This window comes from Rattus norvegicus, chromosome 1 (assembly GCF_036323735.1).
Source record: "Rattus norvegicus strain BN/NHsdMcwi chromosome 1, GRCr8, whole genome shotgun sequence".
NCBI lineage: Eukaryota > Metazoa > Chordata > Mammalia > Rodentia > Muridae > Rattus > Rattus norvegicus.
The window spans coordinates 76,495,225-76,521,083 of record NC_086019.1 but is presented as its reverse complement, the minus strand read 5'-3'; the positions used below and the strand labels follow the sequence as shown (position 1 = coordinate 76,521,083).

The window sequence follows — 25,859 nt, the reverse complement described above, 5'->3', positions numbered from 1 at the left end:
GTGTTCCAGTACCTGAGTCTGTGGGGAACATTTGTCATTCAAACCACCAGGAAGTCCATTTCACTTAACTCCGTGCCTCCTTGGTGACGGATCTTTGTAGGGGATGTAACAGCCGAGTTTGACTCGCTGCTGGGAGGGGAAAGTGGTCAAAGGACTTGCAATTCCTGAGCTGTACCTGGAACAAAGCCTTTGTTGGCACTGTGTGGTGTAGCAACATCCACACAGCAAAGTACACAAGTTACACAGCCAAGGCTGCAGCGGAGAGAGTATCTCACCTGGGTCCTTCAGACCTTTGGGATTGCTTGCACATTCTTCTGAGATCAGACGAGATCGGGCGCATTCAGGGTGGTATGGCCATAGACTTGCACATTCTTTTATCCCGTAAATGAGAACAGTGCGACTCTTTGCCCTAGTGCCAATGACCCCAGGGACCTCGGCTAAGATTTTGTTTGTGTCATTTTAGGGCTTAATAACTCCCACAGATGTGGCCATAAATTTCTCCCAAGATGAGTGGGAATGGCTGAATCTTGTGCAGAGGAGTCTGTACAGGAAGGTGATGCTGGACAACCACAGGAACCCAGTTGCCGTGGGTAAGGGTAGCACTGGCACTCACCGTGACTCCGGATCTTCTTAGGTCTCTATCAGTTTCTGACACTATCCCTCTTTAGACCAACAGTAGCCCTTGCTTACAAACTTCACAGTCAACTTTCATATTTTATGTGCATGTCTCTGTATTTCTTTTTTTTAAAAAAGATTTATTTTATTTTATTTTTTGCATCTGTGAGTGCATAGAGGTCAGATGGGGGCATTGGATACCCTAGAACTGGAGTTATGAAGGACTGTGAGCTTCCAGGTGGGTCCTGGGATAGAACCTGGGTCCTCTGGAAGAGCAGTCAGTGCTCTTAACCATCTGAGCCATCTCTCCAGTCCGAGGTCTTCTGCATTTCTAAACCAGATGTGATTTTCCTGGAGCAAGAGAAGGAGCTGTGGGAAATAGAAGGAGAGCTGTTCAGAGGTCTGTGGCCAGGCAAGCGCACGGTGATTAAAGCTGGAGAAGTCATACTCAGGAGCTTCTTCCCTTTGCTGTTTGTTGCCAGATTCCTCTCCGACTCTCTCTTTACTGGTTACAGTAGAAGTTCTTGTGTTTCTTCTCCACTGATACAACCTACCACATTTACGTTTATTTATTTCCTATGCATACCAAAGTCTGTTTCTTGACTTCTGTTCCACTGATGTTCCCATAGTTCTGATCAGGTGGCCTTGAGTCGTACAAGGAATGGAGCTGAGCTTGAGCGGGTGAGCGGGTCAGGGGCCGTATTCTTCCTCAGCTTTACTTCACCTCCTGCCTGGGTCTTGCCCTGATTTCCCTTGCTGATGGACTGTGACCTGGAAGTGTAAGCTGAGATAAATCCCTTTCTTTTCTAAGTTTAGAGTGTTTTGTCACAGCAGCTGAAAAGTGGGACAAATAAGCATCTAATTCGAGATAAAGAACAGAATGAATTAAGCCAAAATAAGTTATCAATACTCATTGGTGTTTGTAGAGATCAGAGTAGGAATAAATGAATGGGGAAACTGTATCTAATGAAATCAAGTATGCTTGTCTTTAAGAAAAGCAATAAAACATGTAACTTGAGGACAAGTGAGTGGAAATGTACAAATCCACAGACACAAAGGACTTAAAAGAAGCGTATGAAGAGTTAGGGTGTGGGTTTACCTATGCCAGGCCTTGGATTTGACCCTCAGTGACTACCCCTCCCCAAGTTTAAATAAATAAAACAAAATCATAAACATGTGTCACTAAGCTGAAAACCTAGGTGGAAAGGGTGGTATTGTAGGAGACCACAGAGGAGCACAGCAAATCCAAGAGAGATCAGAAAGCAACACAGGAAGTTGTTTCTGAGCTGCCACCTCCCACCAAAAGAGGATAAGCCACAATCTAAATGGCTTCACAAATCCATAAACCCTTAAAGGGAAAATGCCCTCCACATTACTTAGAATGAAACTTGGGGTAAATAGTAAGAAAGCAAGCTGTGGTCAGAGAGCTGGCTCAGTGGTTAAGAGCACTTGCTGCTCTTGCGAAGGACCCGCGTTTGGTTCTCAGCACCAAGTCGGTGGCTCACAGACATTTGTCACTCCAGTTCTGATGTACAATTCTGGCCTCTTCGTGTACCAGGCACGTATGTGGTACATACACCTACAGGCAGGGAAAACTCATGCACATAAAGCTTTAAAAATTATTTTAATATAAAATGAAAAAGAAAGCTTACCAAAATCATTGTTGATAAAGACAGCAGGCTCTTTGACAACAGAGTTTACCAAAACCACCAAAAATGTAAGTTGTAGATAAATTCCAAATACTAATATCGGTGCAAAGGAAAGGCTGTATATAATATTGTCTTGTGGCCAGTGCTGGTTCATTCCAGGTATGCATGGATGGTTGTGGCATCTGACTTCACTTAAGAGACGGTAAAAGCCACAGGCCTCTTCTGGGTTCCAATAACCATTTGATTGGCGGGGTTTCTTTCTAACACCTACTAGAGGAATTGTCTGCCACTATCTTTCAGACCTGGAGTACATGTGGGTGACTAAAGAATTACATTCAAATCAGGACACATATTCCAAGGCGAGAATGGTGGAGAGACTTACAAAGTGTGCCCTGGACTGGTGCATTAGGTGGAAACTGGTGATGTGAAGACTTCGTGAAATGTAATCAGTTGGTCAGAGAGCACTTCTTAGGCATGAGATGCTCACTCATAGAGAAGCCCTTATGAAAAGGGACCACGACATTATCTTACCTAAGAGAATGCCTAATTTCAATACAGATAAGAACACACATTGTCATGAACAAATACATACAGACTTTGGAGAAAAACAGATAAAATTTAGTGGTTGTGAGAAACATTTAACAGAATATCAACCCTTCCTCTTCATCAGAGAACCCGTACTGGAGAGAAGTCCTATGAATGTGTTGACTGTAGGTAAGCCTTTAGTCAGGGTTCCGTTCTGCTTAGCATCAGAGAATGCACACAGGACAGCCCTAGGGATATGGATGTGGAAAAGCCTTCAGGCAGAGTGCCTGTCTTGCACACCATCAGCGCACTCAACCTGAAGGGTCATCCTGGGGCATTTCTTTCTCACCACCTGCCACCAAGGCCTGTAGTTTCAGCCTTCTAAATGCCCCTTTCAAATCCACATTATATCATTGTAGTGCAAGATACAACCTTGTCATCTGTGTTTCTGTGATAATGTGAAGCTATTGTCCATCTTGCGCTTCTCTAACACCATCTAATAAGTGCAGTTTTATCTTTAAAAAATAAAAATATATGATGATGTTTGTTTTCCATTTAAAATACATTTTTAACATAAAATAGGCAAATATTAAAGGCTTACTATGCAATCCTGGGTATATAGTTAGTGCTAAATGAACGTTAGCTATTGGAGTAAATGCTTCCTCAGCTTGCTGTGGTGGTACATGCCTTTAACTCTACCATTCTCAAGGCAGAGGGCCAGAGACAGGACAATGTCTGGGAGTTCAGGGCCCGCCTGGTCTATATAGTGGGTTCCAGGGCTATGCAGTGAAACCTTGCTTTACAAGGAGCTGTAAGAAAAAGATGGTGGACCAAAACTAGGAAACCTACAGTCTTGGAACAGAGAGAAGCCTTTGCTCTCACAGGTGGCAGTAAAGTTGCCCCAGGAAGTAAAATAATGGTTTACCACTCTTTGTGTAGAATGTCAGTATCACAGATAACACTGTTGATGATGAGTCCTCCTCACCTGACAGAATCAGTCAATTAGAATAGCATCCTGTTGTTGTTACTGTGAAAGGTTTCCCAGGGGACAGTATTAAAAACAAATGAGAAAGCTTCAACAGGTGAATAGCTGTACCGCGTCAACTGAACGTGTGGCTCAGTGCTTTAACCTCTAAAATAGCATGGATGCAGCTGGGTGTGGTGGCGAACGCCTTTGATCCCTGTGCCTAAAAGACAGAGATGGATCTCTGTGGGTTTGAGGCCAGCCTGGTCTACACAGTGGAGACCCTTTTCAAAGCAAGTATTAGGGAAGCGAGATGTGTCTCACAGAAATAGTTGGGTGAACATGTTTCTCAAGTTAAATAGTCATTGATAGTGCAATAACTCCAATGTACTTTGCAGTGGACAGCCTGAGTCTGACTGTACACATTTGTGATTATAGGAAGGGTTGTAGTTTACTGTTCATGACTGCTGTACTCATTCTGGTGACAGTGAACATTTAGTAATGATCAGGTAGAGTTTTGGGTGCTGGGGATAGAACATGGTACAAAATGGACATGGTTTCAGATTGGTTGGGAGAAGACACACACCACAGTGCTGTGCGATAAATACATACTGTGTGCCATAAAGATAAATTTGAAGGAGGCTGTAGGGAGTGCTGGGTGTGGGAAACCTTGAATGACATTGGAGGCAGAGGACGAGGGAGTAGCTAGAGCCATCAAAACCAAGGTGCGGTGAGAGCATGACAGGCTCATGGTAAATAGTCATGGTATGAGTGTCTACTGGAGAATCTGTGACCTAAGCAGGACCATGAGAATGTTGTTGGTCATGGTGCTTAAAGACCTGTAAGTGGGCTGGACAGATGGCTCAGCACCTAAGAGCACTGGCTGCTCTTCCAGAGGTCCTGAGTTTAATTCCCAGCAACCACATGGCAGCTCACAACCATCTTAATGGGATCCAATGCCCTCTTCTGGTGTGTCCGAAGACAGCTACAGTGTACTCACATACATAAAATAAACCTTTAAAAAAATCTTAAAAAAAAAAGAACTGAAGGTAGGGTTTAGTTTCTAAATTGTGTGTGTGTGTGTGTGTGTGTGTGTGTGTGTGTGTGTGTGTGTGTGATGTGTGTGTATGTATGTATGAACATGTGCATGTATGAAGGTGTGTGTGCTAGGTGTGCATGCATTCGGGTGTGTGTATGTTATATGTGCATATGTATGAACATGTGATATAGCACATGTGGAAGGTAAGAGGACAACTCTCAGGCATTGGTTCTCTGCTGCTGCTGTGAGATCCAGGATTAACCTCAGGTTTGTCAGGGCATTTGCACAGACATTTTTATCTGCTGAGCCATCTCACCAGCCCAAATTGTCTATGATACGGGAAGTTTTACTCAGATTGTGTGTAGAACTTTCAGATTTCCTATGCTTAATTTTAGGGTTTTCACTTGGAGTAGGGAAGAGATGGGCTAACCAAGTGTTATTGGGGCACTTACCTCTCTAGAAAAACACAGATTTGTGGTTTCACACAGGAAAGCCTAAGAGACTGAAGACTTAAATGTAAAAGAAGTACAAGGGAAATTGACAAGGCTGTAATTAAGCATTACAGGTAACCCAGAAGATGACATTGGTTTCTTTGAAATTGATGCAAGATCTGTCTGTATGTCTGTCTGTCTTTCTCTCTCTCACACACACACAAGACAAAGACCACTCTGAAGAAACAAATGTGGGTGGCAAAGGGGTATGGCCCTTGATATTCAAAGTCATATTACAGGGCTGGGGATGAGCTTACCTGTAGTGTACTTGTCTAGGTTGGGCAAGGCCCTGTGCTAAGGCCTAGCAGCAACATTGGCAACTGACATGGGAAATATAAGCAATTAGTGGGAAATTTCCAGGATTATTTCCTGGAAATGATAATTTGCTGGTAATCAAGGAAATGCATGTTAGAGTGATGATATATATCCCCCCCAACAAATTCAACTTCAATTTTAGAGATATGACAATCTTCAGTTATTAGTGACTTCATGAAAAATAAGAATTTAAAAAATGTTGGTTATTTATGCTACTACATTATAAGCCATTTGAATTAGAATTCTTTAGAAAGTATACAAAGGTAGGTGGGATGGCTTTATTCAACTTGATACAATCTTGAACTACCCGAGAAGAGTGTCTTGAAGAGACACTGGCTGGCTACATTGGGTTGGTTCACAGGTCATCCCAGTGTATGTATGTTGGGGATTCTTAATTGTATTAATTGATGTGGAAAGACTTAGCCCACTGTGGGTGGCACCATTTTCTGAGCTTGGGCCCTAGATCGCTTAAGTTTAGAGAAAGAGAGCTGGATTAGGTATGCTGACAGCCATCCTGTTCTACTCTTGACTGTAGATGTGATGTGGCCAGCTGGTTTAGGTCCCTGCCACCTTGAGACTCCTGCTATGATTCTATGATTCCTGGTGGTGTGTCCCAGAGAATCTGTGGCCTGGAGTCAATATCCCGAGTAATATTTTAATAAGCATCTCTAGCATTGCTAGTCCTTTGAGAACTGCTATAATTGTTAAAAGCTTGTAGGAAGAGAACCTCCATCTTTGCTCGTTCTACAGAAAGCAGCGATACCAAGGGCAGCTGTGTGGAGGTCCAGGCACAGTAGGGTTTATAAACTCATCACGATTGGAGCTCCCATTGCCATGCAGAAGATGTTATGACAAGGTGTGCAAATTTGAAGTGCTGTTGGAGAAGAAGCAAGAGGGAGAAGAATCGGAGCCCAGTTGAGTAGCTCCAAGCAAGTTTTATTTGACCCCCTTGTCCCTCTAGTTCCTCATTCTAGAAACAAAAGAATGAGAGACACTTAGCAGTTTGAAGAAGGATTAGACAGGAGAAGAAAATGCTTCAAGGCATGGTGAGATATCTTAACATCTACTGCCAATCCTGATAACTTGAGTTCAGTCCTGGGACCCATATAGTGGAAGAAGAGAACCGGTTCCCTCAAGCTGTCCTCTGAGTGCCACAATGTAAGTTAAAAATAAGTTAAAAACATTAACGCTGCATTACAAGTGGGTTCTGATCTGTGAGGCCATTTTAGGACAAAGGTTCCTCATATCTTTGATGATGTACCTCTCCCTGGTGACCAAATCTTCATTTATTTAGGTATGTATGTATGTATGTATGTATGTATGTATGTATGTATGTATGTATGTGTGTATTAATTAATTAATTAATTCATGTTTTTAGGAAGTGGATTTTATTCCAGTGACTTTTTCTTTAAAGAGCCTGCATAATTCAAAACACACATAACTCAAAGCTAATTCTGACAGACAGTAATAGATATGCCTATTCTTCACTTAAGGGGATACAAAAGACAACAAAGGTACTTACTACTTTACAAGATAGGTTTGGTTACATTTTAAAGTACAGGTACCTGAAGCATTTTTAAATTGCAAACCTTTTTATCATTAAGAAAATACCACTTGAGCTGGAGAAGTGGCTCAGTGGTTAAGAGCCCTGACTGCTCTTCCAGGGGTCCTGAGTTCAGTTCCCAGCAACCACATGGTGGCTCCCAACCATCCATACAGGGATCTGATGCCCTCTTCTGCGTGTCTGAAGACAGCTACAGTGTACTCTTATGTAACAAATAAATAAAACTTAGAAAAAAATAAAATACCATTCAAAGTTCATCTTTTCAAGTGTTCAAAGTAATATGTAGTAATGATATACCTTTATAAATTAGCAATCACACCCCTCTCTTTTTCGAATTTAGTTACTGGTTTGAGGTTAGGGGCCATGTGTCAGCACCGTGGACAGCGCACAGATGCAAACCTTTAGTGTATGCATGTTTTTGACTGTACATGGGTGCATGCATGTATGAAGGTGCACATGCATGTGGGAGACCAAAGTTGATGTCAGATGTCTTCCTCAAGCACTCTTCACCTTCATATATCAAGGAAGGGCCTCTCACTGAACCCGGAGATCACCATTTTGGATAGATAGGCTAGCCTGCTTGCTCTGGGTTATCCTTGTCTCTGCTTCCCACACCGCTGGGAATACAGGAAGGCTTCCATACTCACATGGCATTCACATTGGTGCTGGGGATCTGAATAGCAGTCCTCACACTGTCATGGCAGGTGTTTTTATTTATTGGGCTACTTCCTTAGCTCCCAGTATCTACACCTTTCTTATGACCCCACCCTACAACATAAAAATAACCATAAGAACTCAGGATCACACTTTACTATACTGAAAATCAGCAGCCTGAACCAGAGGCAGGTCATTCCAGTTTTTTTTCCTGCATTGCCTTCCAAGGATGTTTTAGAAATTCAGTTAAAAAAATGTATAGAGGGTGTAATAAAATTTAAATATATCTCCACCTTTATATATGAAGGTGGAGAGTACTTGAAGGAGACATCTGACCGTACTCTACTGAGGACTAAAGCTGCCTCTTTAAAGTGACTCTGCAGTTTTTGTCTTAATTAGCTTCTGTCCTGTGCTCTCCACAGTCTCCAGAGAACTGTGTTTCCCAGCAACAGCGGGTTTTTTTTTTTTTCAGAGCTGGGGACCGAACCCAGGGCCTTGCGCTTCCTAGGTAAGCGCTCTACCACTGAGCTAAATCCCCAGCCCCAACAGCGGGGTTTTTTCCTACTCAGGTAGTTACTTGAGGTGTCTGTATTGGAGGTTAAGGAGATCTCTCTGTTATACTGCATAAAATCAGCACCAATATAGGTCATGTAGTAACTGGTCCTAGGTTGGGGCAATTCGTGGTGCTGTGAGTCAGCACCGCGGACAGCGCATAGCTGCAGTCGTTTTAGTCCGCATACATTGCTCTGTGGTTCAGCACCACGGATAGCGTAGTCGCTGTCTGGTGCGTTACGGACCGTGGTTCAGCACCACGGACAGCATACTTTCTTGGTTTCAGAACTGCAGACAGTCCCCAAAGCTGTTTAGCTCTGACCAACACTGAAGGAAAGCAGTTTCTGCAGTGGTTGAGTAGGTGAGTGGTTTCTGCAGTTTCTGGCTCTTCCCTTCCACCCCCAAACTGGTTAGGACCAGAGACAACTCACCTACAAATGGTTCAGCAGGTCAGACATATTCCACTGGCTTAGCACAGCATGCTGCTCAAAGGGAACTTCCAGCATCAGAGATCAAATTGCAGCTTTTTTATTTTTATTTTTTAGCAGTATCCTAAGCCTACTTCTCCAATCTCTGAATCGTAGAGTTTCTGCTTGGGGATATTTGTTTCCTTCAAGGATGTCTTGGACCTCACCCACAGAAACACAGGTCTGGGTTTTCACTGCAAACAAACAAACAAACAAACACTGATACCACTCAATATACTACATGGCATTCAGTTGCATGGACTCGTGGCCCAGGTCTTCCTAGATTCATCCCTTGCTTTTATACATCAAAGCAATCTGCTTATCAGCCTTCTTAGCTCCAAGACCAAATAGAACTAGGGTCTCATGCATGATAGACAAGTGTTCTTACACTGAGCTACCAGAGCCCAGAGAAGACCTAAGTGGCACTTGTACTAAGACCTAAAAGATGGGATGGAGCTAGTTAAATAAGAACCCATGGCAGAATGAATCAATAAAGCCACAAAGGAATAAAGAGAACAATGTGGGTAGTGAGGCTAGATATGGTGAGTGTCAAATATATCCACATTTGTCATCTAATGACCACTGCACTTCAGGCCACCATTTCCTCTCACAACTGTCACTGCAGGACCCTCTTATACAGTCTTTCCATCATGCTCCCTTCTGTTGCATTCCCCACACAGAGATTTTGGGCACACTTTCATAATGTAAATTAGAGTTCATCCCAACACTCCTCAGTTCTCTGCTACTGCTTCCCAAGCAACCCACAATCAAACCCAACAACCTTCTTGTGCTTTCAAGTCCCTGGATGCCTTTCAGAATTTATATCTCACTTCTGTCCCTTGTCTAGCTTCACTACCCACATTGTTCTCTTTATTCCTTTGTGGCTTTATTGATTCATTCTGCCATGGGTTCTTATTTAACTAGCTCCATCCCATCTTTTAGGTCTTAGTACAAGTGCCACGTAGGTCTTCTCTGGGCTCTGGTAGCTCAGTGTAAGAACACTTGTCTATCATGCATGAGACCTTAGTTCTATTTCCAGTAGCCCCCCCTCACTGATAGAAAGATGACAGATGATAGATATGTAGATGAGTAGGTAGACAGACTCTTGGAGTCACTACCACACTGAACCATCTCATAGGCTTTAGTATGAGTTACATTTTATTGTTTTGTGTGTCTCTTTGTACTTTCATGACTCAGTGGGTAAAGGTTATTGCTGCCAAGCTTGGTGTCCTACATGGTGGAGAGAAAGAACGAATTCCAGCAAGTTGCCCTCTGCCTCTCACAAGCATACCATTTCATGCACATGTGTAATGCACACACTCAATAAATAAAATAAATGCTATGTGTATTTTTTTCATTTTTTATTGGATATTTTCTTAATCTACATTTCAAATGTTATCTCCCTTCCCTGTTTCCCCTCTGGAAACCCCCTATCCCATACTCCCACCCCCTGCCTCCATGAGGGTGCTCCCACCCATCTAATCCCTCCCACTTCCCCACCTTGGCATTCCCCTACAATGGAGGAATCAAGCTGTCACAGGACCAAGGTCCTATCCTCCCATTGATGCCTGACAAGGCCATTCTCTGCTACATATGCGCCTGGTGCCATGGGTCTCTCCATGTTTACTCTTTGGTTGGTGTTTTAGTCCCTGGGAATTCTGGGGAATCTGGTTGGTTCATATTGTTCTTCCTAAGGGGTTTCAAACCCCCTCAGCTACCTTTCTATAACTCCTCCATTGGGGACCCCATTCTCAGTCCAATGGTTGTCTGGGAGCATCTACCACTCTATTTGCCAGGCTCTGGCAGAGCCTCTCAGGAGACATCCATATCAGACTCCTGTCAGCATGCACTTCTTGGCATTCCCAATAGTATCTGGGTTTGGTGACGGCATGTAGGATGGATCCTCATGGGTGGTAATCTCTGGATGGCCTTTCCTTTAGTCTCTGCTATACACTTTGTCTCCGTATTTCCTCCTGTGAGTATTTTGTCCTTCTAAGAAGTACTTAGGCATCCACATTTTGGTCTTTATTCTTCTTGAGCTTCATGTGGTCTGGGAATTGTATCTTGGGTATTCTGAGCTTTTGGGCTAATATCTACTCATCAGTGAGTGCATATCATGTGTGTTCTTTTATGTTTGGGTTACCTCATTCAGAATATTTTCTAGTTCCATCCATTTGCTTAAGAATTTCATGAAGTCATTGTTTTTTGATAACTGACTAGTACTTTATATGTAAATGTACTACATGTTCTGTGTACATTCCTCTATTGAAGGACATCTAGGTTCTTTCCAGCTTTTGACTATTACAAATAAGGCTGCTGTGAACATAGTGGAGCATGTGTCTGTATTATATGTTGGCATCTTTTGGGTATATGCCCAGCAGTGGTATAGCTGGGTCCTCAGGTAATAATACTATGTGCAATTTTCTGAGGAATCTCCAGATTGATTTCCAGAGTGGTTGAACCAGCTTGCAATCCCACCAACAATGCAGGAGTGTTCCTCTTTCTCCACATCCTCACCAGCATCTGCTGTCTCCTAAGATCTTGATCTTAGCCATTCTGACTGGTGTGAGGTAGAATCTCAGGATTGTTTTGATTTACATTTCCCTCATAAATAAGGATGTTGAACATTTCTTTATGTACTTCTCAGCCATTAGATATTATTCAGTTGAGAATTCTTTGTTTAGCTCTGTACCCCATTTTTTGATAGGGTTATTTAATTCTCTGGAGTCTAACTTTTTGAGTTCTTTGTATATATTTCATATTAGCCCTCTATTGGATGTGGGATTGGTAAAGACCTTTCCCCAATCTGTTGTTGGCCATTTTGTTCTATTGACAGTGTCCTTTGCCTTACAGAAGCTTTGTAATTTTATGACATCCCATTTGTTTATTGTTGCTCTTATAGTATAAGCCACTCATGTTCTGTTCAGAAAAATTTTCCCCGTGCCGATGTGTTCAAGGCTTTCCCCCACTTTTTCTTCTATTAGGTTGAGTGTATCTGGTTTAATGTGAAGGTCCTTGATCCACTTGGACTTAAACTTTGTACAGGGTGATAAGAATGGATTGATTTGCATTCTTCTACATGCTGACCTCTAGTTGAACCAGCACCATTTGTTGAAAATCAAAATTTCTTCATTGGATGGTTTTAGCTCTTTTGTCAAAGATCAAGTGACCATAGGTGTGTAGGTTCATTTCTGGGTTTTCAATTCTGTTCCACTGATCTATCTGTCTGTCTCTGTACCAATACCATGCAGTTTTTATGACTATTGCTCTATAATACTGCCTGAAGTCAGGGATGGTGATTCCTCCAGAAGTTCTTTTATTGTTGAGTATAGTTTTCGCTATTCTATTTTTGTTATTCTAAATGAATTTGCAAATTGCTCTTTCTAACTCTATGAAGAATTGAGTTGGAACTTTGATGGGGATTGCACTTAATCTGTAGGTTGCTTTTGGTGAAAATGGCCATTTTTACTATAGTAGTCCTGCCAATCCATGAGCATGGGAGATTTTTCCATCTTGAGATCTTTGTTTCTTCAGAGACTTGAAGTTCTTGTCATACAGATCTTTCACTTGCTTGCTTATAGTCATACCAAGGTATTCTATATTATTTGTGGCTGTTATGAAGTGTGTTATTTCCCTAATTTCATTCTCGGCCTATTTATACTTTGAGTAGAGGAAGGCTACTGATTTGTTTGAGTTAATTTTATCCCCAGCCACTTTGCTGGGAGTTCTCTGGTAGAATTTTTGTAGTCACTTAAGTATACTATCATATCATCTGTAAATTGTGATATTTTGACTTCTTCCTTTCTAATTTGTATTCATTTGATCTCCTTTTGTTGTCTAATTGCTCTGGCTAAGACTTTGAGTAGTATATTGAATAGGTAGGGAGAAAGTGGGCCTCCTTGTCTAGTCCCTGATTTTAGTAGGATTGCTTCAAGTTTCTCTCCATTTAGTTTGATATTGGCTACTGGTTTGCTGTATATGGCTTTTACTATGTTTAGGTATATGGGCCTTGACTTCCTGATCCCCAAGACTTTTATCATGAAGGAGTGTTGAGTTTTGTCAAATGCTGTCTTCATATTTTATAAGATGATTATGAGATTTTTTTCTATGAGTATTTTTATATAGAGGATTATGTTGATAGATTTCTGTATATTTAACCATCCCTGCATCACTGGGGTGAAGCCTACTTGATTATGATGGGTGATCGTTTTGATGTGTTCTTGGATTCTGTTTGAGAGAATTTTATTGAGTATTTTTGCATTGATATTCATAAGGGAAATTAGTCTGAAGTTCTCTTTCTTTGTTGGGTCTTTGTGAGGTTTAGGTATAAGTTTCATTGTGGAAACTCATGGAAAGAATTGGGTAGGGTTCCTTCTGTTTTTATTTTGTGGAATAGTCTGGAGAGTATTGGTATTAGGTCTTTGGTGCCTGGTATTTGTCTAGAAAATTGTCCTTTTTCTAGTTTTGTCGTGTTGTGGTTTGCCCTGAAGTTATCTGTATTTTGCTGCTAATTCCAGTGCCCCAAGGACAGCTGCCTAGTCACATACTCAGCAATCAGGTGACTTCACCAGAACCTTCTCTCCATTGAATTTGTAAAGTACAGGTGAGGGGCAGGTACAGGATAGAAGGAGGCCTGTCATTGGAGGAGAAGGAAGGATGGGCAGGAGAGAATTTTGAAGGAAGAGGAGGAGACTAGAAGAGAAAGGAAGAGACAGGAGAGAGAGAGAAAGAGGAGAGAGAGAAGCCATAACAGGACAATGGAGGCTGACGTTAAGATTCTGCTCTGTGTATTTACAGGTTGTTATTAATGTTCCTAAGGGATGGATGGTACCGGGCTTTGTATGTTTAGGTGGGCAATTATATCTTATCAATTGGGTCAAAGATTATTGTGTTATGTGTTCTTTTATGTGACGATTTGAGTGTAGGAAAGTGTGTGGCATCAGGAGACACTGGGCTGCCGAGGAGTTGGGACGTGTTTCTGCCAAGCTATCTAGCAGATATCTTGGGGCACCACAGTGCAGGACCTAGCAGGGTAAAAGACAACCCATATTTCTTTTACTTTTTATATTTTTACAACAACATTGTTGAGTAGGATCTGATGATATTTTATATTTCCTTGGTTTCTGTTGTTATGTCTCCCTTTTCATTTCTGATTTTGTTAATTTGGGTACTGTCTCTGTGCCCTCTCATTAGTCTGGCTAAGGGTTTATCTACCTTATTGATTTTCTCAAAGAACCAGCTCCTGGTTTTGTTGATTTTTTTGTATAGCTCTTTTTGTTCCTAGTTGGTTGATTTTAGTCCTCAGTTTGACTATTTCCTGCTGTCTACTCCTCTGGGGTGTATTTGCTTCTTTTTGTTCTAGAGATTTCAGGTGTGCTGTCAGGCTGCTCATATAAGCTTTTTTCCAGTTTCCTTTTGGAGGCACTCAGAGCTATGAGTTTTCCTCTTACCACTGCTTTCATTGTGTCTCATAAGTTTGCCTGATATCTGTCTAGAAAATTGTCCATTTCTTCCAGATTTTCTAGTTTTGTTGAATGTAGGCTTTTGTAGTTCTCTATGAGAGAAGTCTAAGAAAACTTTCTATGAGAGTTTTGCTGGATATAGTAGCCTGGAATGGCATTTGTGTTTTTTTAGGGTCTGTACAGCATCTGTTCAGGATCTTCTGGCTTTCATAGTCTCTGGTAAGAAGTTTGGTGTAATTCTGTTAGGTCTGTCTTTATATGTTACTTGACCCTTTTCCCTTACTGCTTTTAATATTCTTTTGTTGTTTTGTGCATTTGGTGTTTTGATTATTATGTGACAGGAGGAATTTCTTTTCTGGTCCAGTCTATTTGGAGTTCTGTAGGCTTCTTGTATGTTTTTGGGCATCTCTTTCTTTAGGTTAGGGAAGTTTTCTCCTGTTATTTTGTTGAAGATATTTCCTGGCCCTTTAATTTGAGAATATTCACTCTCTTCTGTACCTATTATCCTTAGGTTTGGTCTTTTCTTTGTGTCCTGGATGTTTTGGGTTAGGGGGTTTTGCATTTTGCATTTTTGTTGCCTGTTGTGTCAGTGTTTTCTCTGGTATCTTCTGCCCCTGAGAGTCTCTCTTCTACCTCTTGTATTCTGTTGCTGATGCTTTCATCTATGACTCATGATCTCTTTCCTACATTTTCTATCTTTAGGGTTGTCTCCTGTTGAGCTTTCTTTATTGTTTCTATTTCCATTTTTTAGATCCTGGGTGGTTTTGTTCAATTCCTTCACCTGTTTTGTTGTGTTTTCTTGTAATTATTTAAGGGCTTTTTGTGTTTTCTATCTAAGGGCTTCTACCTGTTTATCTGTGTTCTCCTGTATTTCTTTGAGGGAGTTATTTGTATCCTTCCTAAAGTCCTCTATCATCATCATGAGATGTGGTTTTAAATCCAAATCTTGTTTTTCTGGTGTGTTGGGGTATCTGGGATTTGCTGTGGTGGGAGAACTGGATTCTGACAATGCCAAGTAACCTTGCTTTCTGTTGCTTTTCTTCTTGTGCTTGCCTCTTGCCATCTGGTTATTTCTAGTGCTACCTGCCCTTGCTGTGTTTGACTGGAGCCTTTCCTCCTGTGATCCTGTTTGTGTCAGAACTCCTCAGAGTTCAGCTGTCTCTCTGATCCTATGATTCAGGGATCCTGTGATCCTGAGATCTTGGGTGTGTCAGAGTTCCTGGGAGTCTAGCTTCCTCTAGGATCCTGAAATCCTGATGTGGTCCAGCTCCTGAGATCCTGTTGTGTCAGAGGTCCTAGGAGTAAAGCTTTCTTTGGGTGTTGCAGGAGTGAGTTGGAAAACAGAGCTCTGAGTCTGCAAGCTGGAAGTAACCTGTGCCCCTGGCTGATGGGGTTTGGGTTTCCCTGGTTCCTGTGGGGTCCCAGTTCTGCTGGGTGTTGGGAAAGATGTTGTAGCCTTAACTGTGATCCTGGGCATTTCAGATTCTCCTCTGGGTGCAGGTTCAAATGGGACGGAACCTGTGCCACTGTGATCCTTGGGCATGTTAAAACACCTGGGAGTTGGGCTTCCTCTAGGTGTTGTGGGACTGGGTATAGAACCAGTGCCCAAGGTTTGCTTAGGGCATTGGTTCAGACCAGAGGGATCTGTGCCACTGGCTGGGCAATGGGCCAGGGGTTGTGGTTCCTGTGTCTCTTGCTCCTGTGGGACCCAGTTACTCCGGGTGTTGGGGCAGATAATGTGGCCTCTTTTATGATCCTGGGCGCTTCAGAGTTGGGCTCCCCCTTGTGGGACCAGGTGTACAGACAGAGCCCACGGTCTGCTCGGGGCATTGGTTCATACTAGAAGGACATGCTATGTGTATTTTAAAGGATATACATTTTATTGGTGGACCATAGATAGTCATTGTCCCAATCACCAAGACCTACTACATATCAATTGTCTAATAAGTATTTGCTGAACAAATGTTTTAAATGAGTGATTGAATGAAATTCTAGCCTCACATTGATCAGCCTTTTGTCAGTTAATCATGGAACCCCAACAAGATACTTACAGGCCTCATTGCTTTGTTGAGTCATGGCCCAAGGCTTGGGGATCTTGTTGTGATTTTCAAGATCAACCCATCCTCCTGACTTGATAATTCACTGGGAAGACTTAAGAACTCCTCATCTTATAGTCACCATACTCTGAGCGATGATTTATCACAGTGGGGAAAAATTACAATACGGTCATCAAAAGGAAAAGACTCATGGGAGTAAAATATTGTTGCTTTGTTTCTTGGTAATTTGTGTTGCCATTCATGGTACATTATGTAACAGCAGGGTAATGAGGAATACAGAACAGAGCTAGGCATGGTGGCATACATCTTTAACCCACTTTAACCCTCTCAAGCACTTGAGAGGCAGAGGTAAGCTAATGTGTGTGTTTGGGGCCAGCCTGGTCTACATGATGACTTTCAGGCTAGCCAAGGCATCTTGGAGAGTCACTGTCTCAGAAAGAAGGGGGATGGAAAGTAAGCAAAAAAAGAGAGAGACCCCAATAATAGAATCTATCACCCCAATTAGTGGCACACAGCTTTGGTTAATCCATTTTCCTTTCATTTCCATTTAGACCATAGCACATGAAAATCCCTTTCTGCACACTGCAATGCGTTCAATTTCCCATTAAAGGCATTTTTGACTGGTCCTGGTGGGAGATGTCTGCAATGGAAGATAATTGCAGCACTGAGGCAGGAAGATCACAGGTTCAAACCCTGCTGGGCTGCAAAGTTAGTACCAAGCTAGTCTGGGAAACTTGGTGAGACTATGTGTAGGGGTTTGAATAGGTTTGGCTCCCATAGACTGATGCGTTTGAATGCTTGGCCCACAGGGTGTGGCATTATTAGGAGGTGTGGCCTTGTTGAAGTAGTGTGGCCTTATTGGAGGAAGTGGTCACTGTGGGCATGGGCTCTGAGGTCTCTTATGCTTAAGCTCTACCCAGTACAGAATTCCAGCTTCTTCCTTTCTGCCTGTAGAAGACAATCTCCTTCTGGCTGCCTTCAGATCAAGATGTAAAACTATTGGCTCTTCAGTATCGTGTCTGACTACATTCTGACATTCTTCCCACTATGGTGATAATGACTGAACCTCTGAACCTGTAAGCCAGCCCCAATTAAATGTTGTCTTCACAAGAGTTGCCTTGGTCATGATGTCTCTTCACAGCAATAAAACCCTAAGACACCACGTCTCAACAAGTTAGAAGCCCACTTTCTAGAAAGCGGCTGACTTCATAGGAAAGCTTCTAACTTCATAGGAAAGTACTTGCCTACTATGCAGCCATCATGCCTGAGACCCTAGGTTCAATCCCCAGAACTTCAAGTAAAATAAATAAACTTATTTCTTGTCTTAATTTCTATTGTTTAAAGAGATACCATGACCACAGCAACTCTTATAAAGAAAACAGTTTAATTGGGGCTGGCTTATGTAGTTCAGAGGTTTAGTCCATTGTCATCCTGGCAGGAAGCATGGCAGCATGCAGGTAGACATTGTGCTGAAGGAGGAGCTGAAAGTTCTACATCTGGATCTCTAGGCAGCATGAAGAGAGAGTGACACTGAGCATGCCTTGAGCACTTGAAACCTCAAAACCCACTCCCACTGACACACTTCTTCCAGCAGGGCCACACCTACTCTAAGAAGGCCACACCTCCTGATGTCCCCCCCCAAGCATTCAAATATATGAGCCTGTAGGGGCCAATCTTATTCAAACCACTACACTTCTGAAAAGGGTTTTTGGAAAGTGAATTACTTTAAAATAAAAATGCTAAGTAAGTTACAAATAGTGGCACCTACCTCTCATCCCAGCTCCTGGGAGGTGAAGGCAGGGTGATAGATAGTTCAAGGTTACCTTCAGTCATATTGCAAGTTTGAGGTTAATTTGGCTATATGAGACCTTGTCTCAAGAAAAACCAAAAGAAAAATAAATGGAAACAAATAGTATTGTTGTGTTACATAGAAGTGTAAGCATCCATGAAGAATGTATCTCTCACTAATGGAGAAACAGGACCCAAGGTGAGGAAGGGAGCCTGGGAGACTGTTGGGAGCGATGCCCTTAAAACCCTCCATTATGTTAATATTATAGTTAGAGTTAAGTATGGCTGGGTTCATGGAAAATCCCCAGCCAGCTGCAGAAGACTAATACAAATCTGGTGGTCAGGATGCCCAGTGATATGACAAAACTGTGATCTTTCTGAGAAACCAATATCCTGCTGACATCAGCTGACCACAAGAGCTCTGTGTCCTTGGCCTACGTAAATGTTTCACACTTCCCCCCTCCCTTTGTTACCCCTGTCATGGTATAAATCAGCCTTGGGAAAAAATAAAATTGTCGCCTTGATCAGACTCTTGTCTTGGCGTCCTTCTTCTCGTCGCTTGTACCCCATTCTCTCCTAGGTGGTCCCCAACCTCCACTGACTGCCCTGCGGGCAGGAGACTGGAGTCTGAGTAAAGTTGAAATATTAGCTTAAGTTCCAGATACCCTCTTCATGTCCGTCTGCCTCCCTCCTTCTCTCCCTCTCCCTCTCCCTCTCCCTCTCCCCCCACCACCTGCCCACCCCAGAGCTAGAGCTACAGACAGTTGTGAGCTGCCATGGGAGTTGTGGAAATTGAACCCGGGTCCTCTGGAAGAGCAGCCAGTGCTCTTAACCACTGAGCCATCTCTTCAGTCCTTTTATCTTTCTGAAAGAGAAACTGTCCCAAGGAATTTGTTTGTGACATCATTTTTCCCAGGCCCATTTTCGAAGAACTCTCAAGATCAAAACTAGAGTTCTTTCCTGTGCTATGACCCTATGTTCAGTAGTTATAATAGGGACTAGAGAGATGGCTCAGTGGGTTAAACTCTTGATGTCCCGAGTTCAGGTCCTCAGCACCTGTATAAAAGCCAGGGGTGGTGGCATATACCTGTGACTCCAGTGCTAGCAGTGAGAGGTTTGGGAGACAGATGGATTCCAGGGACTTACTCTCCACAAGCACATGTATAAATGAGGGTTCCTCCCTCTATACCTACATACACCACATGTACAAAGAAAAAAACTAAAATAATAATCTGATAGAAACTCATTTGCTTAATTAGTATGTTTGTTTAGTGTGTGTGTGTGTCCCCACACACATGTGTCATGGTGCTTGTATTCAGGGTCAGAGGATTTTTCCTTTCACCATGTGGGTCCTGGAGATTGTACTCAGGTCTCAGTAGCAAGTGCTTTTTCTTGTTAAGTCACCTCCCTGGTCCCTGGTTGTAGAATGCTTTACTAAACACTCACTTTGCATAAGAAATGAGTACTAATTCATTTAACCCTCAGAATAACCCTCTGAGGCAGGAAATATTCTTATCCTCATTTTTCATTTCAGGCAAAGAAACTGGGATCCAGTTAATCAACATCTTAATTTTACACTACTACACACTTGAATCTCCATTCAGGATCCTGGCTTGTTAATTCCTCACAACATCACAAGCTAATCTGCCATTTCCCTAACCTCTTGGTACTAAAGGAGATGGTGAGACCTGACTGGAGTGTTTTGGTTTGCCGTTCATCTTCCTCCAGTTCACATTTGGAGGCTCATCTCCTAATTTTCAAAACACAAAGTGTCTCCCAACAACCATGGAACAATGAAATATAAATGGTAAATATTGGCAAATTGTCTTGTATTTAAAAACATTACTTTGATTTTTGACCATTTCGTACATACATATATTTATTCCATGACTCTGTCCCCCTTACAGTCTCTTATCTCCCTCCTGTGATTATCAATCCCTACCCCAGACCCAACAATTTGCAGGTTCATGACTTTTGGCTTTGTTTTGTGATATTTTGTTTTGCTATTTTAACCAGGGCCCTATCCCCTGGATCCTGGGAGGGGGTCATCGGGAGGAACAGGGGGCAGTAGCTTTCCTGTTCTCTGAATATATCAGACAGAGTAACAGTGAAGCAGTGAGAGGTAGAACCACCCCTGTGTCCCTTCTCCATCCAACACATGCTGTCTGTGCTTGTTAAAACCAGACTCGGAGCTAAAGAGCAGCGTGTCCCGTACTCCATCCTATTTATTTCAATGTCCTCCAAGGCTTTCAGACCGGAGGCAGCCTGGCCCCCTGGCTCTGTAACAGGGAAGACAGAGAATGGTAAACAGCTAAGGGTGTTACAAAAACACACTGTTTACCAGGCAGTGGTGCCACACCCTTTAATTCCATCACTCAGGAGGCAGAGGCAGGCATATGTTTGAAAGTTCGAGGCGAGCCTAGTCTACAGAGCAAGGTCCAGGACAGGCAAAGCTACACATACAAACGCTGTCATGAAAAACCAAAAGCAAACCAAACCAACCAGCCAGCCAGCCAGCCAGCCAGCCAGCCAGCCAGCCAGCCAGCCAGCCAGCCAACCACACTGTCCTGGAGAAAAGCCAGCAGGTAAACCATTAGTAATAGACATTACTGTTGTTTATTCTGTGGTATAAACCAAACCAAACCAAACCAAACCAAACCAAACCAAACAAATGCCCATGGTGGGAAAGAGATGTTGGAAGGTCGTGTAGTGAGTAAACTGAACTCTTCCTGGGACTCTCAATCAGTGACCACAGTTAAAGCAATTAGTAGTTAAGCCCTGTTAAAGCCTTTATGTGTCACTTCTGCTGAATGTTAGAACTGTCAGCTTGAAGCCACCTTTGCTCCCTCTGTCAGGTGACTTCAGTTGCCCACTGGGTGTTGGAAACACCTGATGTGTCTTGCTGTCTGTCTGCTATTTGTCATTCATTCATTTGTTCATTCATTCTTTCTTTTTCTTTTGTTTGCTATGTACTTGATAAAATCTTCCATTTGGATCATCTTCCAATGAGAACGCATACCTCTTTTAGTTACTTTCAATGGTGCCATGACAAAATAGCCAACAAAAATGAATAAAGGGGGCTGGAGAGATGGCTCAGTGGTTAAGAGCACCCGACTACTCTTCCAGAGGTCCTGAGTTCAATTCCCAGCAGCCACATGGTGGCTCACAACCATCTGTAAGAGATCCAATGCCCTCTTCTGGTGTATCTGAAGACAGCTACAGTGTACTTATATATAATAAATGAATAAATTAAAAAAAAAACGAGTAAAGGAAGAAAGGGTTTATTTTGGCTCCACCCTTTGAGGGTGTGGACAGCCACAGGAGGAGGAGCTTAGAACAGCTAGTCACACTGCATCTACACTCAGAGGCAGGGAGTGATGGATGCTTGTGCCCAGCTCACGTCTCCCTTTTCATTTTGTCTGGAACCCTAGAGCATGGGATGTTACTGACCACTGTTACCACCACAGCTAACCTGATCTAGATAATCTCTCACAGGCATGCCCAGACCCTTGTTTCCTAGGTGTCCTGGTCATCTTTAACTCATCAACTTGACACAGCCTAGAGAGGAAAGCTTTGATTGAGGAATTATCTAGAGGCAACGGCTCTCCACCTTCCTAATGCTGCCACCTTTTAACACAGTTCCTCATGTTGTGGTGACCCCCAACCATAAAATTATTTTTGTTGCTACTTCATAACTGTCGTTTTGCTAGTTATGAATCAAAATGTAAATATCTGATAGGAAGGGTATCTGATATGTGACCCCCACGAGAAGGTCTTTTGCTCCTCAAGTGGTTTGAGACCCACAGATTGAGAACCACCACTAGAGGTTCTGTTAATCTGTGGGCGTGTCTGTGGGAGGATTGCCTTAATTGTTAACTGACTTGGGAGGGGCTAACCCAATGTGGGCATCGTTATTCTGTTATTCCGTGGGCAGGTGACCTTGGGCTGTGTAAGGAAGCTAGCTGAGATGAGCCTGAGGGTGAACCAGCAGGCAGTGTTCTACAGTTACTGCTTTAGATTCCTGTCCTAGCCTTCCTCACTGATGGCCTGTGACCTGGAACTGTAAGCCAAACAAATCCTTTCTTCCTGTCACCTGGATTTGGCTAGAGTGTTTTTGTTCTTAGAGAAAATTAATCTGATTGATGGTCACATTTGCTCTATTTTACTACAAATTAGAGAGGTGATAATACATTTTCCAGGGACATAAGTGAAAATAAGTTTCCTCGGCCATTCAGAGCCTGCCCCACATGTGGCCCATATATATACAGCCACCAAAACTAGATAAGATTGATGAAGCTAAAAAGTGCATGCTGAAAGGGACGGGATATAGATCTTTCCTGAGATGTTGGGAGCGACGCCCTTAAAACCCTCCATTATTGATGTTAATAGTATGGTTAGAGTTAAGTATGACTGGGTTCATGGAAAATCCCCAGCCAGCTGCAGAAGACTAATACAAATCTGGTGGTCAGGATGAATAATGATATGATAAAGTTGTGACCTTGCTGAGAAATACATCTGATGACAAGATGCCCAACGTGATGACCTGTAACCTTTCTGAAATACTAACATCCTGCTGACTAATAGATATGACAAACCTGTGACCTTTCTAACATCCTGTTAACGTCAGCCGATTGCCTGACCACAAGAGAGCTATGTCCTTGGCCAGCATAAATGTTTCCCATTTCCCCCATCTCTCTGTTACCCCTGTTATGGTATAAATTCAGTCTTGGGAAAAAATAAAATTGTCACCTTGATCAGACTCTTGTCTTGGCGTCCTTCTTTGCATCTCTTGTCCCCCATTCTCTTCCAGGTACCCTCTGCAACCTCGTTGACACTGAGAGACACACCCAGAGCATGTCTAATACAGAGGTTAATGCTAGCAGCAAACCACTGAACTGAGAACAGGACCCCTTGGGGGGGGGATTAGAGGAAGGATCGAAAGAGCTGAAGGGGCTTGCAACCCCATATGAACAACAATGCCAACCAACCAGAGCTTCCTGGGACTAAACCACTACCGAAAGACTATACACGGACTGACCCAGAGCTCCAACTGCACATGTTGCAGAGAATAGCCTTATTGGGGCACCAGTGGAAGGGGAAGCCCTTGGTCCTGCCAAGGTTGGACCCCCCTTCCCCAGTGCAGGGGAATGAGGGGGCAGTAAGGGGAATGAATGGAGGGGAACACCTGTATGGGGGATGGGGAGGGGTTGGGGACTTATGGACAGGAAACCGGGAAAGGGAATAACATTTGAAATGTAAGTAAAGTATTTACTGTTCTACGCCCAGTTTTCCAATTCAAAGTTTCCACGTAAGAGACAAAGACAGCACTGTCTCAATTTGCTCAGTTCGTTTCACTTAGTAAAATGCTCTCCAATTCAAGTTTATCTGTGAGTAAAAGGATGCTGTACAACCGTTCATATATATTCTAATTTGAGTACAGATCAACCCCCTACCTGCCACACTTGTTATCTTTTTCATTGTGTCCTTGGTGGGCTCCTAGATCAATTCTATCTTATTTATAGTGCCCTAATAAACTTCTCCACACAGTAAAAAAAAAAAAGAGAGAGATGTAAATAAAGAAATATATCTAATAAAAAGTATTTAAAAAATAAAAGAAGTCAGGGGCAGTTTGTCCTTTCAATATAATCCTGGGGCTATTTGAGAATTATGACTATTAGTTATGTGGTTACATTCCAGTTTAAAGTATTGGAAATATATAATAAACAACTGCAGGGACCTTGAAAAAAGGGGGAAAAAGAAAATAAGTTTCCTTGTCTACAGCTCAGTTATAACCCTAAACATTTATTTAAAAATTATATTCATATGAGCTCATTTGCTCACGTGTCAAATCCCCTGGAGCTGGAGTTATGGATGGTTGTGTGTGGGTGCTCGTTTTATTAAATTTGTTTACTTATTATATATAAGTACATTGTAGCTGTCTTCAGACACACCAGAAGAGGGCATCAGATCTCATTGCAGATGGTTGTGAGCCACCATGTGGTTGCTGGGAGTTGAACTCAGGACCTCTGGAAGAGCAGTCAGTGCTCTTAACCTCTGAGCCATCTCTCCAGCCCCAGTGTGTGCTCTTAACTGCTGAGCCATCTCTCCATCCACCTGAATTAAAATATTTTTGATGTGACTTTTCTGAGAGCAACTTGGCAATGGTCTCTGTTGTAAAATTCGAATGATGGTGATTACGATACCACTAACAGTTATTGGACACTTTCTAAGAACTCTGAATGTTAAATGGGGCTTGGTGGTACATCCCTAATAACCCCAACGATAGGGTGGTAGAGGCTGGAGGATCAGAAGTTCAAGGCCACATACTGAGTTCAGAGTTTGGGCTATAGATCTGACCTCGGAGAAAACAGAACAACAATTAACAACTCTGCATGTATTATTTTCTTATTTTTACCTTCACAGAAATCCTGAGAGTGGTGGTAGTTATTCCTATTATTACCACTTAGCAGAATGGAAAACCGAGGCATAGAAATTTAAGTAATATCCCTAGATGACAGTTCCTAACTCCAGCTTTGGAACCTCAGGGTCTCCGGGCTGCCAGGCCCTTGCCCTAGTTCCTTCCAGTCTTCTCTCATCCTAGAGCCGGGGGTTTTTAGAGGAGAGAACCTAGAAAAGGCATGTGCAAAAATGTTGAGCATAGCAGGTGTCTGCACGCTGGACTGTGACATAACTTAATTGGGGATGGAGGGCAAACTCCACCTTGGCTAGACTCTCAGGACCTGCACTACATCCGTTCTCCCGGCAACTATACCACAGGCCAGCGGCCTCTGTCACTACTGCGTTCTGTCTCCAGTTTTCTTCAAACGCAGGCTCTCAGCAGGGAGGAGGAGGAAGAAAGGAGGCCGCCTCCTTCTCTTCCCCCGACGTCCCACCTCCCACCCGCAGCTTCCGCGTCTGCGCAGCCGCAGTCCTTGCAGCTCCAGTTCTGCAGTGCCTGGAAGGGTCTGATTGGGGAGGGTGAGTCCTTAGAGGGACCCCGCAGGCGGGAAGGGGGCGGGAGATTGGGCTGGGGGCGTGGGCAGTGATCCGGGGAGGTGCATTCACGTGTGACTGTGCATGCGTGTGCATGCGTGTTTCTGGGGTGGGCGGGTTCATAGTAGAGTTGCTCTAGGTCTGGGGTATGGGAATGGAGGGTCCATGTGGGAGAAGGTGGCGGGGAGGGGCGCCTAACTAGATTGGGTCCTCTTTTCTGCTAACCTGGTCGTTTACTCGGTGTCTGAACATCGAACAGGAATTTCAGCAACCAGGGAGAAGGGATCCTACAGGGAGCTTACACTCTGGCGTCTGTGGTCCTTCGTGGGTCTGTGCACGTGCACATTGTCTCTCCGTCCCCTAAGGGAGGTTCCCATTTTTCTGTTGGGCTTGCTGCACCTGGGTATCTGATTGCATGCATGCATTGTGTCTGCCCTGAGCTCTTTGTGTGGTATCCTGCAACAGGCCAGGAACATGGGTCGTGAAGTACCACAGGTGCAGGGTTTAAGAGACAATCTCAACTCTCCAGAGCTCTGAGGCTGTAATGGAGCCCCCTTGCCCATCCGTGCAATGGAACCGTAACTGTAACTACTAAGTAGGGCCTACAATCAGAACGTTTACCCCAGGAAACAGTGCTCTGTTACTGTTGTCATTGTCGTCGTCATCGTCATCATCATCACCACTATCATGAGGCTTTTCCTCGATCTCACGCCTCTCATCCTTA

At 43.2% G+C, this 25,859-nt stretch overlaps 1 protein-coding gene across 3 annotated transcripts in view; it reads left to right on the top strand.

Annotated features, from left to right (window-relative positions):
- The window catches only part of Smim17 (small integral membrane protein 17), a 47,918-nt gene that overhangs the window by 2,205 nt on the left and 19,854 nt on the right, over positions 1–25,859 (top strand). Inside the window, exon 1 of one of the 3 annotated variants that reach the window (XM_006228194.5) lies at positions 24,738–25,120. The exons of 1 other annotated variant lie outside the window; for it this stretch is intronic. The gene's annotated coding sequence lies outside the window, so the exon portion shown is untranslated. Of the gene's footprint in view, positions 1–24,737; positions 25,121–25,859 lie in introns of those variants that run through there. One more of the 3 variants, NM_001109138.1, reaches the window with a different exon arrangement.